The following is a 16,545-nucleotide window of genomic DNA, read 5'->3' as shown; positions in this document are numbered from 1 at the left end:
TATTGTACCCAAATCTACCTTAGAAATGCAGATATATACTTAAAACACCTCCTTTTGGGACAAATAATTGGTTTTCGCCCTTGATTTACGGAAGATTATAGCCAAAACATGCATTTTCATAACTTAGCGAACTGAAATCTACATTAAAACTGCAGATAGCTACTTAAAAATTCACTTCCTTGAATTGATAATAGGTTTTTCTTTGTCATTTTAAACAGATTCCAGTCAAAATCGGTTTCTTCGATTCATATCGTAACTAAAACCGCATCAAAACTGCAAATATCTGTTTAAACTATCATTTTTTGATACAAACAGTTATATATTCATGTCAATATCTTTCAAATTCTAGTCATAATCGGCGTCTTTGGGCATTTTAGTAACGAAAACCTTAATAAACTATTAGATTTCGACGTAAGGCAACCATTCTGAGTCAAATAGTTGCCGATTTCGATAAAATCTTAGTCAGAATCTGCTTTCTCGCCTCTTACTGTACCCAATTCTACCTTAGAAATGCAGATATATACTTAAAACACCTTCTTTTGGGACAAATAATTGGTTTTCGCCCTTGATTTACGGAAGATTATAGCCAAAACGAGTACGAAAACGAAACGAAAACCTTAATAAACTATTAGATTTCGACGTAAGGCAACCTTTCTGAGTCAAATAGTTGCCGATTTCGATAAAATCTTAGTCAGAATCTGCTTTTTCGCCTCTTATTGTACCCAAATCTACCTTAGAAATGCAGATATATACTTAAAACACCTTCTTTTGGGACAAATAATTGGTTTTCGCCCTTGATTTACGGAAGATTATAGCCAAAACGAGTACGAAAACGAAACGAAAACCTTAATAAACTATTAGATTTCGACGTAAGGCAACCTTTCTGAGTCAAATAGTTGCCGATTTCGATAAAATCTTAGTCAGAATCTGCTTTTTCGCCTCTTATTGTACCCAAATCTACCTTAGAAATGCAGATATATACTTAAAACACCTTCTTTTGGGACAAATAATTGGTTTTCGCCCTTGATTTACGGAAGATTATAGCCAAAACATGCATTTTCATAACTTAGCCAACTGAAATCTACATTAAAACTGCAGATAACTACTTAAAAATTCACTTCCTTGAATTGATAATAGGTTTTTCTTTGTCATTTTAAACAGATTCCAGTCAAAATCGGCTTCTTCGATTCATATCGTATCTAAAACCGCATCAAAACTGCAAATATCAGTTTAAACTATCATTTTTTGATACAAACAGTTATATATTCATGTCAATATCTTTCAAATTCTAGTCAAAATCGGCGTCTTTGGGCATTTTAGTAACGAAAACCTTAATAAACTATTAGATTTCGACGTAAGGCAACCATTCTGAGTCAAATAGTTGCCGATTTCGATAAAATCTTAGTCAGAATCTGCTTTTTCGCCTCTTATTGTACCCAAATCTACCTTAGAAATGCAGATATATACTTAAAACACCTTCTTTTGGGACAAATAACTGGTTTTCGCCCTTGATTTACGGAAGATTATAGCCAAAACATGCATTTTCATAACTTAGCGAACTGAAATCTACATTAAAACTGCAGATAACTACTTAAAAATTCACTTCCTTGAATTGATAATAGGTTTTTCTTTGTCATTTTAAACAGATTCCAGTCAAAATCGGCTTCTTCGATTCATATCGTATCTAAAACCGCATCAAAACTGCAAATATCAGTTTAAACTATCATTTTTTGATACAAACAGTTATATATTCATGTCAATATCTTTCAAATTCTAGTCAAAATCGGCGTCTTTGGGCATTTTAGTAACGAAAACCTTAATAAACTATTAGATTTCGACGTAAGGCAACCTTTCTGAGTCAAATAGTTGCCGATTTCGATAAAATCTTAGTCAGAATCTGCTTTCTCGCCTCTTACTGTACCCAAATCTACCTTAGAAATGCAGATATATACTTAAAACACCTTCTTTTGGGACAAATAATTGGTTTTCGCCCTTGATTTACGGAAGATTATAGCCAAAACGAGTACGAAAACGAAACGAAAACCTTAATAAACTATTAGATTTCGACGTAAGGCAACCTTTCTGAGTCAAATAGTTGCCGATTTCGATAAAATCTTAGTCAGAATCTGCTTTTTCGCCTCTTATTGTACCCAAATCTACCTTAGAAATGCAGATATATACTTAAAACACCTTCTTTTGGGACAAATAATTGGTTTTCGCCCTTGATTTACGGAAGATTATAGCCAAAACATGCATTTTCATAACTTAGCGAACTGAAATCTACATTAAAACTGCAGATAACTACTTAAAAATTCACTTCCTTGAATTGATAATAGGTTTTTCTTTGTCATTTTAAACAGATTCCAGTCAAAATCGGCTTCTTCGATTCATATCGTATCTAAAACCGCATCAAAACTGCAAATATCAGTTTAAACTATCATTTTTTGATACAAACAGTTATATATTCATGTCAATATCTTTCAAATTCTTGTCAAAATCGGCGTCTTTGGGCATTTTAGTAACGAAAACCTTAATAAACTATTAGATTTCGACGTAAGGCAACCTTTCTAAGTCAAATAGTTGCCGATTTCGATAAAATCTTAGTCAGAATCTGCTTTTTCGCCTCTTATTGTACCCAAATCTACCTTAGAAATGCAGATATATACTTAAAACACCTTCTTTTGGGACAAATAACTGGTTTTCGCCCTTGATTTACGGAAGATTATAGCCAAAACATGCATTTTCATAACTTAGCGAACTGAAATCTACATTAAAACTGCAGATAACTACTTAAAAATTCACTTCCTTGAATTGATAATAGGTTTTTCTTTGTCATTTTAAACAGATTCCAGTCAAAATCGGCTTCTTCGACTCATATCGTACCTAAAACCGCATCAAAACTGCAAATATCAGTTTAAACTATCATTTTTTGATACAAACAGTTATATATTCATGTCAATATCTTTCAAATTCTAGTCAAAATCGGCGTCTTTGGGCATTTTAGTAACGAAAACCTTAATAAACTATTAGATTTCGACGTAAGGCAACCATTCTGAGTCAAATAGTTGCCGATTTCGATAAAATCTTAGTCAGAATCTGCTTTTTCGCCTCTTATTGTACCCAAATCTACCTTAGAAATGCAGATATATACTTAAAACACCTCCTTTTGGGACAAATAATTGGTTTTCGCCCTTGATTTACGGAAGATTATAGCCAAAACATGCATTTTCATAACTTAGCGAACTGAAATCTACATTAAAACTGCAGATAGCTACTTAAAAATTCACTTCCTTGAATTGATAATAGGTTTTTCTTTGTCATTTTAAACAGATTCCAGTCAAAATCGGTTTCTTCGATTCATATCGTAACTAAAACCGCATCAAAACTGCAAATATCAGTTTAAACTATCATTTTTTGATACAAACAGTTATATATTCATGTCAATATCTTTCAAATTCTAGTCAAAATCGGCGTCTTTGGGCATTTTAGTGAAAACCTTAATAAACTATTAGATTTCGACGTAAGGCAACCTTTCTGAGTCAAATAGTTGCCGATTTCGATAAAATCTTAGTCAGAATCTGCTTTTTCGCCTCTTATTGTACCCAAATCTACCTTAGAAATGCAGATATATACTTAAAACACCTTCTTTTGGGACAAATAATTGGTTTTCGCCCTTGATTTACGGAAGATTATAGCCAAAACGAGTACGAAAACGAAACGAAAACCTTAATAAACTATTAGATTTCGACGTAAGGCAACCTTTCTGAGTCAAATAGTTGCCGATTTCGATAAAATCTTAGTCAGAATCTGCTTTTTCGCCTCTTATTGTACCCAAATCTACCTTAGAAATGCAGATATATACTTAAAACACCTTCTTTTGGGACAAATAATTGGTTTTCGCCCTTGATTTACGGAAGATTATAGCCAAAACATGCATTTTCATAACTTAGCCAACTGAAATCTACATTAAAACTGCAGATAACTACTTAAAAATTCACTTCCTTGAATTGATAATAGGTTTTTCTTTGTCATTTTAAACAGATTCCAGTCAAAATCGGCTTCTTCGATTCATATCGTATCTAAAACCGCATCAAAACTGCAAATATCAGTTTAAACTATCATTTTTTGATACAAACAGTTATATATTCATGTCAATATCTTTCAAATTCTAGTCAAAATCGGCGTCTTTGGGCATTTTAGTAACGAAAACCTTAATAAACTATTAGATTTCGACGTAAGGCAACCATTCTGAGTCAAATAGTTGCCGATTTCGATAAAATCTTAGTCAGAATCTGCTTTTTCGCCTCTTATTGTACCCAAATCTACCTTAGAAATGCAGATATATACTTAAAACACCTTCTTTTGGGACAAATAACTGGTTTTCGCCCTTGATTTACGGAAGATTATAGCCGAAACATGCATTTTCATAACTTAGCGAACTGAAATCTACATTAAAACTGCAGATAACTACTTAAAAATTCACTTCCTTGAATTGATAATAGGTTTTTCTTTGTCATTTTAAACAGATTCCAGTCAAAATCGGCTTCTTCGATACATATCGTATCTAAAACCGCATCAAAACTGCAAATATCAGTTTAAACTATCATTTTTTGATACAAACAGTTATATATTCATGTCAATATCTTTCAAATTCTAGTCAAAATCGGCGTCTTTGGGCATTTTAGTGAAAACCTTAATAAACTATTAGATTTCGACGTAAGGCAACCTTTCTGAGTCAAATAGTTGCCGATTTCGATAAAATCTTAGTCAGAATCTGCTTTTTCGCCACTTATTGTACCCAAATCTACCTTAGAAATGCAGATATATACTTAAAACACCTTCTTTTGGGACAAATAACTGGTTTTCGCCCTTGATTTACGGAAGATTATAGCCAAAACATGCATTTTCATAACTTAGCGAACTGAAATCTACATTAAAACTGCAGATAACTACTTAAAAATTCACTTCCTTGAATTGATAATAGGTTTTTCTTTGTCATTTTAAACAGATTCCAGTCAAAATCGGCTTCTTCGACTCAAATCGTACCTAAAACCGCATCAAAACTGCAAATATCAGTTTAAACTATCATTTTTTGATACAAACAGTTATATATTCATGTCAATATCTTTCAAATTCTAGTCAAAATCGGCGTCTTTGGGCATTTTAGTAACGAAAACCTTAATAAACTATTAGATTTCGACGTAAGGCAACCATTCTGAGTCAAATAGTTGCCGATTTCGATAAAATCTTAGTCAGAATCTGCTTTTTCGCCTCTTATTGTACCCAAATCTACCTTAGAAATGCAGATATATACTTAAAACACCTTCTTTTGGGACAAATAATTGGTTTTCGCCCTTGATTTACGGAAGATTATAGCCAAAACATGCATTTTCATAACTTAGCGAACTGAAATCTACATTAAAACTGCAGATAACTACTTAAAAATTCACTTCCTTGAATTGATAATAGGTTTTTCTTTGTCATTTTAAACAGATTCCAGTCAAAATCGGCTTCTTCGATTCATATCTTATCTAAAACCGCATCAAAACTGCAAATATTAGTTTAAACTATCATTTTTTGATACAAACAGTTATATATTCATGTCAACATCTTTCAAATTCTAGTCAAAATCGGCGTCTTTGGGCATTTTAGTAACGAAAACCTTAATAAAGTATTAGATTTCGACGTAAGGCAACCTTTCTGAGTCAAATAGTTGCCGATTTCGATAAAATCTTAGTCAGAATCTGCTTTTTCGCCTCTTATTGTACCCAAATCTACCTTAGAAATGCAGATATATACTTAAAACACCTTCTTTTGGGACAAATAATTGGTTTTCGCCCTTGATTTACGGAAGATTATAGCCAAAACATGCATTTTCATAACTTAGCGAACTGAAATCTACATTAAAACTGCAGATAACTACTTAAAAATTCACTTCCTTGAATTGATAATAGGTTTTTCTTTGTCACTTTAAACAGATTCCAGCCAAAATCGGCTTCTTCGATTCATATCGTATCTAAAACCGCATCAAAACTGCAAATATCAGTTTAAACTATCATTTTTTGATACAAACAGTCATATATTCATGTCAATATCTCTCAAATTCTAGTCAAAATCGGCGTCTTTGGGCATTTTAGTAACGAAAACCTTAATAAACTATTAGATTTCGACGTAAGGCAACCTTTCTGAGTCAAATAGTTGCCGATTTCGATAAAATCTTAGTCAGAATCTGCTTTTTCGCCTCTTATTGTACCCAAATCTACCTTAGAAATGCAGATATATACTTGAAACACCTTCTTTTGGGACAAATAATTGGTTTTCGACCTTGATTTACGGAAGATTATAGCCAAAACATGCATTTTCATAACTTAGCGAACTGAAATCTACATTAAAACTGCAGATAACTACTTAAAAATTCACTTCCTTGAATTGATAATAGGTTTTTCTTTGTCATTTTAAACAGATTCCAGTCAAAATCGGCTTCTTCGACTCATATCGTACCTAAAACCGCATCAAAACTGCAAATATCAGTTTAAACTATCATTTTTTGATACAAACAGTTATATATTCATGTCAATATCTTTCAAATTCTAGTCAAAATCGGCGTCTTTGGGCATTTTAGTAACGAAAACCTTAATAAACTATTAGATTTCGACGTAAGGCAACCATTCTGAGTCAAATAGTTGCCGATTTCGATAAAATCTTAGTCAGAATCTGCTTTTTCGCCTCTTATTGTACCCAAATCTACCTTAGAAATGCAGATATATACTTAAAACACCTTCTTTTGGGACAAATAATTGGTTTTCGCCCTTGATTTACGGAAGATTATAGCCAAAACATGCATTTTCATAACTTAGCGAACTGAAATCTACATTAAAACTGCAGATAGCTACTTAAAAATTCACTTCCTTGAATTGATAATAGGTTTTTCTTTGTCATTTCAAACAGATTCCAGTCAAAATCGGTTTCTTCGATTCATATCGTATCTAAAACCGCATCAAAACTGCAAATATCAGTATAAACTATCATTTTTTGATACAAACAGTTATATATTCATGTCAATATCTTTCAAATTCTAGTCAAAATCGGCGTCTTTGGGCATTTTAGTAACGAAAACCTTAATAAACTATTAGATTTCTACGTAAGGCAACCATTCTGAGTCAAATAGTTGCCGATTTCGATAAAATCTTAGTCAGAATCTGCTTTCTCGCCTCTTACTGTACCCAAATCTACCTTAGAATTGCAGATATATACTTAAAACACCTTCTTTTGGGACAAATAATTGGTTTTCGCCCTTGATTTGCGGAAGATTATAGCCAAAACGAGTACGAAAACGAAACGAAAACCTTAATAAACTATTAGATTTCGACGTAAGGCAACCTTTCTGAGTCAAATAGTTGCCGATTTCGATAAAATCTTAGTCAGAATCTGCTTTTTCGCCTCTTATTGTACCCAAATCTACCTTAGAAATGCAGATATATACTTAAAACACCTTTTTTGGGACAAATAATTGGTTTTCGCCCTTGATTTACGGAAGATTATAGCCAAAACATGCATTTTCATAACTTAGCGAACTGAAATCTACATTAAAACTGCAGATAACTACATAAAAATTCACTTCCTTGAATTGATAATAGGTTTTTCTTTGTCATTTTAAACAGATTCCAGTCAAAATCGGCTTCTTCGATTCATATCGTATCTAAAACCGCATCAAAACTGCAAATGTCAGTTTAAACTCTCATTTTTTGATACAAACAGTTATATATTCATGTCAATATCTTTCAAATTCTAGTCAAAATCGGCGTCTTTGGGCATTTTAGTAACGAAAACCTTAATAAACTATTAGATTTCGACGTTAGGCAACCATTCTGAGTCAAATAGTTGCCGATTTCGATAAAATCTTAGTCAGAATCTGCTTTTTCGCCTCTTATTGTACCCAAATCTACCTTAGAAATGCAGATATATACTTAAAACACCTTCTTTTGGGACAAATAATTGGTTTTCGCAATTGATTTACGGAAGATTATAGCCAAAACATGCATTTTCATATCTTAGCGAACTGAAATCTAAATTAAAACTGCAGATAACTACTTAAAAATTCACTTCCTTGAATTGATAATAGGTTTTTCTTTGTTATTTTAAACAGATTCCAGTCAAAATCGGCTTCTTCGATTCATATCGTAACTAAAACCGCATCAAAACTGCAAATATCAGTTTAAACTATCATTTTTTGATACAAACAGTTATATATTCATGACAATATCTTTCAAATTCTAGTCAAAATCGGCGTCTTTGGGCATTTTAGTAACGAAAACCTTAATAAACTATTAGATTTCGACGTAAGGCAACCATTCTGAGTCAAATAGTTGCCGATTTCGATAAAATCTTAGTCAGAATCTGCTTTTTCGCGTCTTATTGTACCCAAATCTACCTTAGAAATGCAGATATATACTTAAAGCACCTTCTTTTGCGACAAATAATTGGTTTTCGCCATTGATTTACGGAAGATTATAGCCAAAACATGCATTTTCATAATTAAGCGAACTGAAATCTACATTAAAACTGCAGATCACTACTTAAAAATTCACTTCCTTGAATTGATAATAGGTTTTTCTTTGTCATTTTAAACAGATTCCAGTCAAAATCGGCTTCTTCGACTCATATCGTACCTAAAACCGCATCAAAACTGCAAATATCAGTTTAAACTATCATTTTTTGATACAAACAGTTATATATTCATGTCAATATCTTTCAAATTCTAGTCAAAATCGGCGTCTTTGGGCATTTTAGTAACGAAACCCTTAATAAACTATTAGATTTCGACGTAAGGCAACCTTTCTGAGTCAAATAGTTGCCGATTTCGATAAAATCTTAGTCAGAATCTGCTATTTCGCCTCTTATTGTACCCAAATCTACCTTAGAAATGCAAATATATACTTAGAACACCTTCTTTTGGGACAAATAATTGGTTTTCTGCAAAACATGCATTTTCATAGCTTAGCGAACTGAAATCTACATTAAAACTGCAGATAACTACTTAAAAATTCACTTCCTTGAATTGATAATAGGTTTTTCTTTGTCATTTTAAACAGATTCCAGTCAAAATCGGCTTCTTCGATTCATATCGTACCTAAAACCGCATCAAAACTGCAAATATCAGTTTAAACTATCATTTTTTGATACAAACAGTTATATATTCATGTCAATATCTTTCAAATTCTAGTCAAAATCGGCGTCTTTGGGCATTTTAGTAACGAAAACCTTAATAAACTATTAGATTTCGACGTAAGGCAACCATTCTGAGTCAAATAGTTGCCGATTTCGATAAAATCTTAGTCAGAATCTGCTTTTTCGCCTCTTATTGTACCCAAATCTACCTTAGAAATGCAGATATATACTTAAAACACCTTCTTTTGGGACAAATAATTGGTTTTCGCCCTTGATTTACGGAAGATTATAGCCAAAACATGCATTTTCATAACTTAGCGAACTGAAATCTACATTAAAACTGCAGATAACTACTTAAAAATTCACTTCCTTGAAATGATAATAGGTTTTTCTTTGTCATTTTAAACAGATTCCAGTCAAAATCGGCTTCTTCGATTCATATCGTATCTAAAACCGCATCAAAACTGCAAATATCAGTTTAAAATATCATTTTTTGTTACAAACAGTTATATATTCATGTCAACATCTTTCAAATTCTAGTCAAAATCGGCGTCTTTGGGCATTTTAGTAACGAAAACCTTAATAAACTATTAGATTTCGACGTAAGGCAACCTTTCTGAGTCAAATAGTTGCCGATTTCGATAAAATCTTAGTCAGAATCTGCTTTTTCGCCTCTTATTGTACCCAAATCTACCTTAGAAATGCAGATATATACTTAAAACGCCTTCTTTTGGGACAAATAATTGGTTTTCGCCCTTGATTTACTTAAGATTATAGCCAAAACATGCATTTTCATAACTTAGCGAAGTGAAATCTACATTAAAACTGCAGATAACTACTTAAAAATTCACTTCCTTGAATTGATAATAGGTTTTTCTTTGTCACTTTAAACAGATTCCAGCCAAAATCGGCTTCTTCGATTCATATCGTATCTAAAACCGCATCAAAACTGCAAATATCAGTTTAAACTATCATTTTTTGATACAAACAGTTATATATTCATGTCAATATCTCTCAAATTCTAGTCAAAATCGGCGTCTTTGGGCATTTTAGTAACGAAAACCTTAATAAACTATTAGATTTCGACGTAAGGCAACCTTTCTGAGTCAAATAGTTGCCGATTTCGATAAAATCTTAGTCAGAATCTGCTATTTCGCCTCTTATTGTACCCAAATCTACCTTAGAAATGCAAATATATACTTAGAACACCTTCTTTTGGGACAAATAATTGGTTTTCGCCCTTGATTTACGGAAGATTATAGCCAAAACATGCATTTTCATAACTTAGCGAACTGAAATCTACATTAAAACTGCAGATAACTACTTAAAAATTCACTTCCTTGAATTGATAATAGGTTTTTCTTTGTCATTTTAAACAGATTCCAGTCAAAATCGGCTTCTTCGATTCATATCGTAACTAAAACCGCATCAAAACTGCAAATATCAGTTTAAACTATCATTTTTTGATACAAACAGTTATATATTCATGTCAATATCTTTCAAATTCTATTCAAAATCGGCGTCTTTGGGCATTTTAGTAACGAAAACCTTAATAAACTATTAGATTTCGACGTAAGGCAACCATTCTGAGTCAAATAGTTGCCGATTTCGATAAAATCTTAGTCAGAATCTGCTTTCTCGCCTCTTACTGTACCCAATTCTACCTTAGAAATGCAGATATATACTTAAAACACCTTCTTTTGGGACAAATAATTGGTTTTCGCCCTTGATTTACGGAAGATTATAGCCAAAACGAGTACGAAAACGAAACGAAAACCTTAATAAACTATTAGATTTCGACGTAAGGCAACCTTTCTGAGTCAAATAGTTGCCGATTTCGATAAAATCTTAGTCAGAATCTGCTTTTTCGCCTCTTATTGTACCCAAATCTACCTTAGAAATGCAGATATACACTTAAAACACCTTCTTTTGGGACAAATAATTGGTTTTCGCCCTTGATTTACGGAAGATTATAGCCAAAACATGCATTTTCATAACTTAGCGAACTGAAATCTACATTAAAACTGCAGATAACTACTTAAAAATTCACTTCCTTGAATTGATAATAGGTTTTTCTTTGTCATTTTAAACAGATTCCAGTCAAAATCGGCTTCTTCGATTCATATCGTATCTAAAACCGCATCAAAACTGCAAATATCAGTTTAAACTATCATTTTTTGATACAAACAGTTATATATTCATGTCAATATCTTTCAAATTCTAGTCAAAATCGGAGTCTTTGGGCATTTTAGTAACGAAAACCATAATAAACTATTAGATTTCGACGTAAGGCAACCATTCTGAGTCAAATAGTTGCCGATTTCGATAAAATCTTAGTCAGAATCTGCTTTTTCGCCTCTTATTGTACCCAAATCTACCTTAGAAATGCAGATATATACTTAAAACACCTTCTTTTGGGACAAATAATTGGTTTTCGCCCTTGATTTACGGAAGATTATAGCAAAAACATGCATTTTCATAACTTAGCGAACTGAAATCTACATTAAAACTGCAGATAACTACTTAAAAATTCACTTCCTTGAATTGATAATAGGTTTTTCTTTGTCATTTTAAACAGATTCCAGTCAAAATCGGCTTCTTCGATTCATATCGTATCTAAAACCGCATCAAAACTGCAAATATCAGTTTAAACTATCATTTTTTGACACAAACAGTTATATATTCATGTCAATATCTTTCAAATTCTAGTCAAAATCGGCGTCTTTGGGCATTTTAGTGAAAACCTTAATAAACTATTAGATTTCGACGTAAGGCAACCTTTCTGAGTCAAATAGTTGCCGATTTCGATAAAATCTTAGTCAGAATCTGCTTTTTCGCCACTTATTGTACCCAAATCTACCTTAGAAATGCAGATATATACTTAAAACACCTTCTTTTGGGACAAATAACTGGTTTTCGCCCTTGATTTACGGAAGATTATAGCCAAAACATGCATTTTCATAACTTAGCGAACTGAAATCTACATTAAAACTGCAGATAACTACTTAAAAATTCACTTCCATGAATTGATAATAGGTTTTTCTTTGTCATTTTAAACAGATTCCAGTCAAAATCGGCTTCTTCGACTCAAATCGTACCTAAAACCGCATCAAAACTGCAAATATCAGTTTAAACTATCATTTTTTGATACAAACAGTTATATATTCATGTCAATATCTTTCAAATTCTAGTCAAAATCGGCGTCTTTGGGCATTTTAGTAACGAAAACCTTAATAAACCATTAGATTTCGACGTAAGGCAACCATTCTGAGTCAAATAGTTGCCGATTTCGATAAAATCTTAGTCAGAATCTGCTTTTTCGCCTCTTATTGTACCCAAATCTACCTTAGAAATGCAGATATATACTTAAAACACCTTCTTTTGGGACAAATAATTGGTTTTCGCCATTGATTTACGGAAGATTATAGCCAAAACATGCATTTTCATAACTTAGCGAACTGAAATCTACATTAAAACTGCAGATAACTACTTAAAAATTCACTTCCTTGAATTGATAATAGGTTTTTCTTTGTCATTTTAAACAGATTCCAGTCAAAATCGGCTTCTTCGATTCATATCTTATCTAAAACCGCATCAAAACTGCAAATATCAGTTTAAACTATCATTTTTTGATACAAACAGTTATATATTCATGTCAACATCTTTCAAATTCTAGTCAAAATCAGCGTCTTTGGGCATTTTAGTAACGAAAACCTTAATAAACTATTAGATTTCGACGTAAGGCAACCTTTCTGAGTCAAATAGTTGCCGATTTCGATAAAATCTTAGTCAGAATCTGCTTTTTCGCCTCTTATTGTACCCAAATCTACCTTAGAAATGCAGATATATACTTAAAACACCTTCTTTTGGGACAAATAATTGGTTTTCGCCCTTGATTTACGGAAGATTATAGCCAAAACATGCATTTTCATAACTTAGCGAACTGAAATCTACATTAAAACTGCAGATAACTACTTAAAAATTCACTTCCTTGAATTGATAATAGGTTTTTCTTTGTCACTTTAAACAGATTCCAGCCAAAATCGGCTTCTTCGATTCATATCGTATCTAAAACCGCATCAAAACTGCAAATATCAGTTTAAACTATCATTTTTTGATACAAACAGTTATATATTCATGTCAATATCTCTCAAATTCTAGTCAAAATCGGCGTCTTTGGGCATTTTAGTAACGAAAACCTTAATAAACTATTAGATTTCGACGTAAGGCAACCATTCTGAGTCAAATAGTTGCCGATTTCGATAAAATCTTAGTCAGAATCTGCTTTCTCGCCTCTTACTGTACCCAAATCTACCTTAGAATTGCAGATATATACTTAAAACACCTTCTTTTGGGACAAATAATTGGTTTTCGCCCTTGATTTGCGGAAGATTATAGCCAAAACGAGTACGAAAACGAAACGAAAACCTTAATAAACTATTAGATTTCGACGTAAGGCAACCTTTCTGAGTCAAATAGTTGCCGATTTCGATAAAATCTTAGTCAGAATCTGCTTTTTCGCCTCTTATTGTACCCAAATCTACCTTAGAAATGCAGATATATACTTAAAACACCTTTTTTGGGACAAATAATTGGTTTTCGCCCTTGATTTACGGAAGATTATAGCCAAAACATGCATTTTCATAACTTAGCGAACTGAAATCTACATTAAAACTGCAGATAACTACATAAAAATTCACTTCCTTGAATTGATAATAGGTTTTTCTTTGTCATTTTAAACAGATTCCAGTCAAAATCGGCTTCTTCGATTCATATCGTATCTAAAACCGCATCAAAACTGCAAATATCAGTTTAAACTCTCATTTTTTGATACAAACAGTTATATATTCATGTCAATATCTTTCAAATTCTAGTCAAAATCGGCGTCTTTGGGCATTTTAGTAACGAAAACCTTAATAAACTATTAGATTTCGACGTAAGGCAACCATTCTGAGTCAAATAGTTGCCGATTTCGATAAAATCTTAGTCAGAATCTGCTTTTTCGCCTCTTATTGTACCCAAATCTACCTTAGAATTGCAGATATATACTTAAAACACCTTCTTTTGGGACAAATAATTGGTTTTCGCCCTTGATTTGCGGAAGATTATAGCCAAAACGAGTACGAAAACGAAACGAAAACCTTAATAAACTATTAGATTTCGACGTAAGGCAACCTTTCTGAGTCAAATAGTTGCCGATTTCGATAAAATCTTAGTCAGAATCTGCTTTTTCGCCTCTTATTGTACCCAAATCTACCTTAGAAATGCAGATATATACTTAAAACACCTTTTTTGGGACAAATAATTGGTTTTCGCCCTTGATTTACGGAAGATTATAGCCAAAACATGCATTTTCATAACTTAGCGAACTGAAATCTACATTAAAACTGCAGATAACTACATAAAAATTCACTTCCTTGAATTGATAATAGGTTTTTCTTTGTCATTTTAAACAGATTCCAGTCAAAATCGGCTTCTTCGATTCATATCGTATCTAAAACCGCATCAAAACTGCAAATATCAGTTTAAACTCTCATTTTTTGATACAAACAGTTATATATTCATGTCAATATCTTTCAAATTCTAGTCAAAATCGGCGTCTTTGGGCATTTTAGTAACGAAAACCTTAATAAACTATTAGATTTCGACGTTAGGCAACCATTCTGAGTCAAATAGTTGCCGATTTCGATAAAATCTTAGTCAGAATCTGCTTTTTCGCCTCTTATTGTACCCAAATCTACCTTAGAAATGCAGATATATACTTAAAACACCTTCTTTTGGGACAAATAATTGGTTTTCGCAATTGATTTACGGAAGATTATAGCCAAAACATGCATTTTCATATCTTAGCGAACTGAAATCTACATTAAAACTGCAGATAACTACTTAAAAATTCACTTCCTTGAATTGATAATAGGTTTTTCTTTGTTATTTTGAACAGATTCCAGTCAAAATCGGCTTCTTCGATTCATATCGTAACTAAAACCGCATCAAAACTGCAAATATCAGTTTATACTATCATTTTTTGATACAAACAGTTATATATTCATGACAATATCTTTCAAATTCTAGTCAAAATCGGCGTCTTTGGGCATTTTAGTAACGAAAACCTTAATAAACTATTAGATTTCGACGTAAGGCAACCATTCTGAGTCAAATAGTTGCCGATTTCGATAAAATCTTATTCAGAATCTGCTTTTTCGCGTCTTATTGTACCCAAATCTACCTTAGAAATGCAGATATATACTTAAAGCACCTTCTTTTGCGACAAATAATTGGTTTTCGCCATTGATTTACGGAAGATTATAGCCAAAACATGCATTTTCATAATTAAGCGAACTGAAATCTACATTAAAACTGCAGATAACTACTTAAAAATTCACTTCCTTGAATTGATAATAGGTTTTTCTTTGTCATTTTAAACAGATTCCAGTCAAAATCGGCTTCTTCGATTCATATCTTATCTAAAACCGCATCAAAACTGCAAATATCAGTTTAAACTATCATTTTTTGATACAAACAGTTATATATTCATGTCAACATCTTTCAAATTCTAGTCAAAATCGGCGTCTTTGGGCATTTTAATAACGAAAACCTTAATAAACTATTAGATTTCGACGTAAGGCAACCTTTCTGAGTCAAATTGTTGCCGATTTCGATAAAATCTTAGTCAGAATCTGCTTTTTCGCCTCTTATTGTACCCAAATCTACCTTAGAAATGCAGATATATACTTAAAACACCTTCTTTTGGGACAAATAATTGGTTTTCGCCCTTGATTTACGGAAGATTATAGCCAAAACATGCATTTTCATAACTTAGCGAACTGAAATCTACATTAAAACTGCAGATAACTACTTAAAAATTCACTTCCTTGAATTGATAATAGGTTTTTCTTTGTCACTTTAAACAGATTCCAGCCAAAATCGGCTTCTTCGATTCATATCGTATCTAAAACCGCATCAAAACTGCAAATATCAGTTTAAACTATCATTTTTTGATACAAACAGTTATATATTCATGTCAATATCTCTCAAATTCTAGTCAAAATCGGCGTCTTTGGGCATTTTAGTAACGAAAACCTTAATAAACTATTAGATTTCGACGTAAGGCAACCTTTCTGAGTCAAATAGTTGCCGATTTCGATAAAATCTTAGTCAGAATCTGCTTTTTCGCCTCTTATTGTACCCAAATCTACCTTAGAAATGCAGATATATACTTAAAACACCTTCTTTTGGGACAAATAATTGGTTTTCGGCCTTGATTTACGGAAGATTATAGCCAAAACATGCATTTTCATAACTTAGCGAACTGAAATCTACATTAAAACTGCAGATAACTACTTTAAAATTCACTTCCTTGAATTGATAATAGGTTTT

This window comes from Cylas formicarius, unplaced genomic scaffold, assembly GCF_029955315.1.
Source record: "Cylas formicarius isolate icCylForm1 unplaced genomic scaffold, icCylForm1.1 PGA_scaffold_7__23_contigs__length_41026272, whole genome shotgun sequence".
Taxonomy (NCBI): Eukaryota; Metazoa; Arthropoda; class Insecta; order Coleoptera; family Brentidae; genus Cylas; species Cylas formicarius.
The sequence above is the reverse complement of the archived record's forward strand: the minus strand, read 5'-3'. Positions refer to the sequence as shown.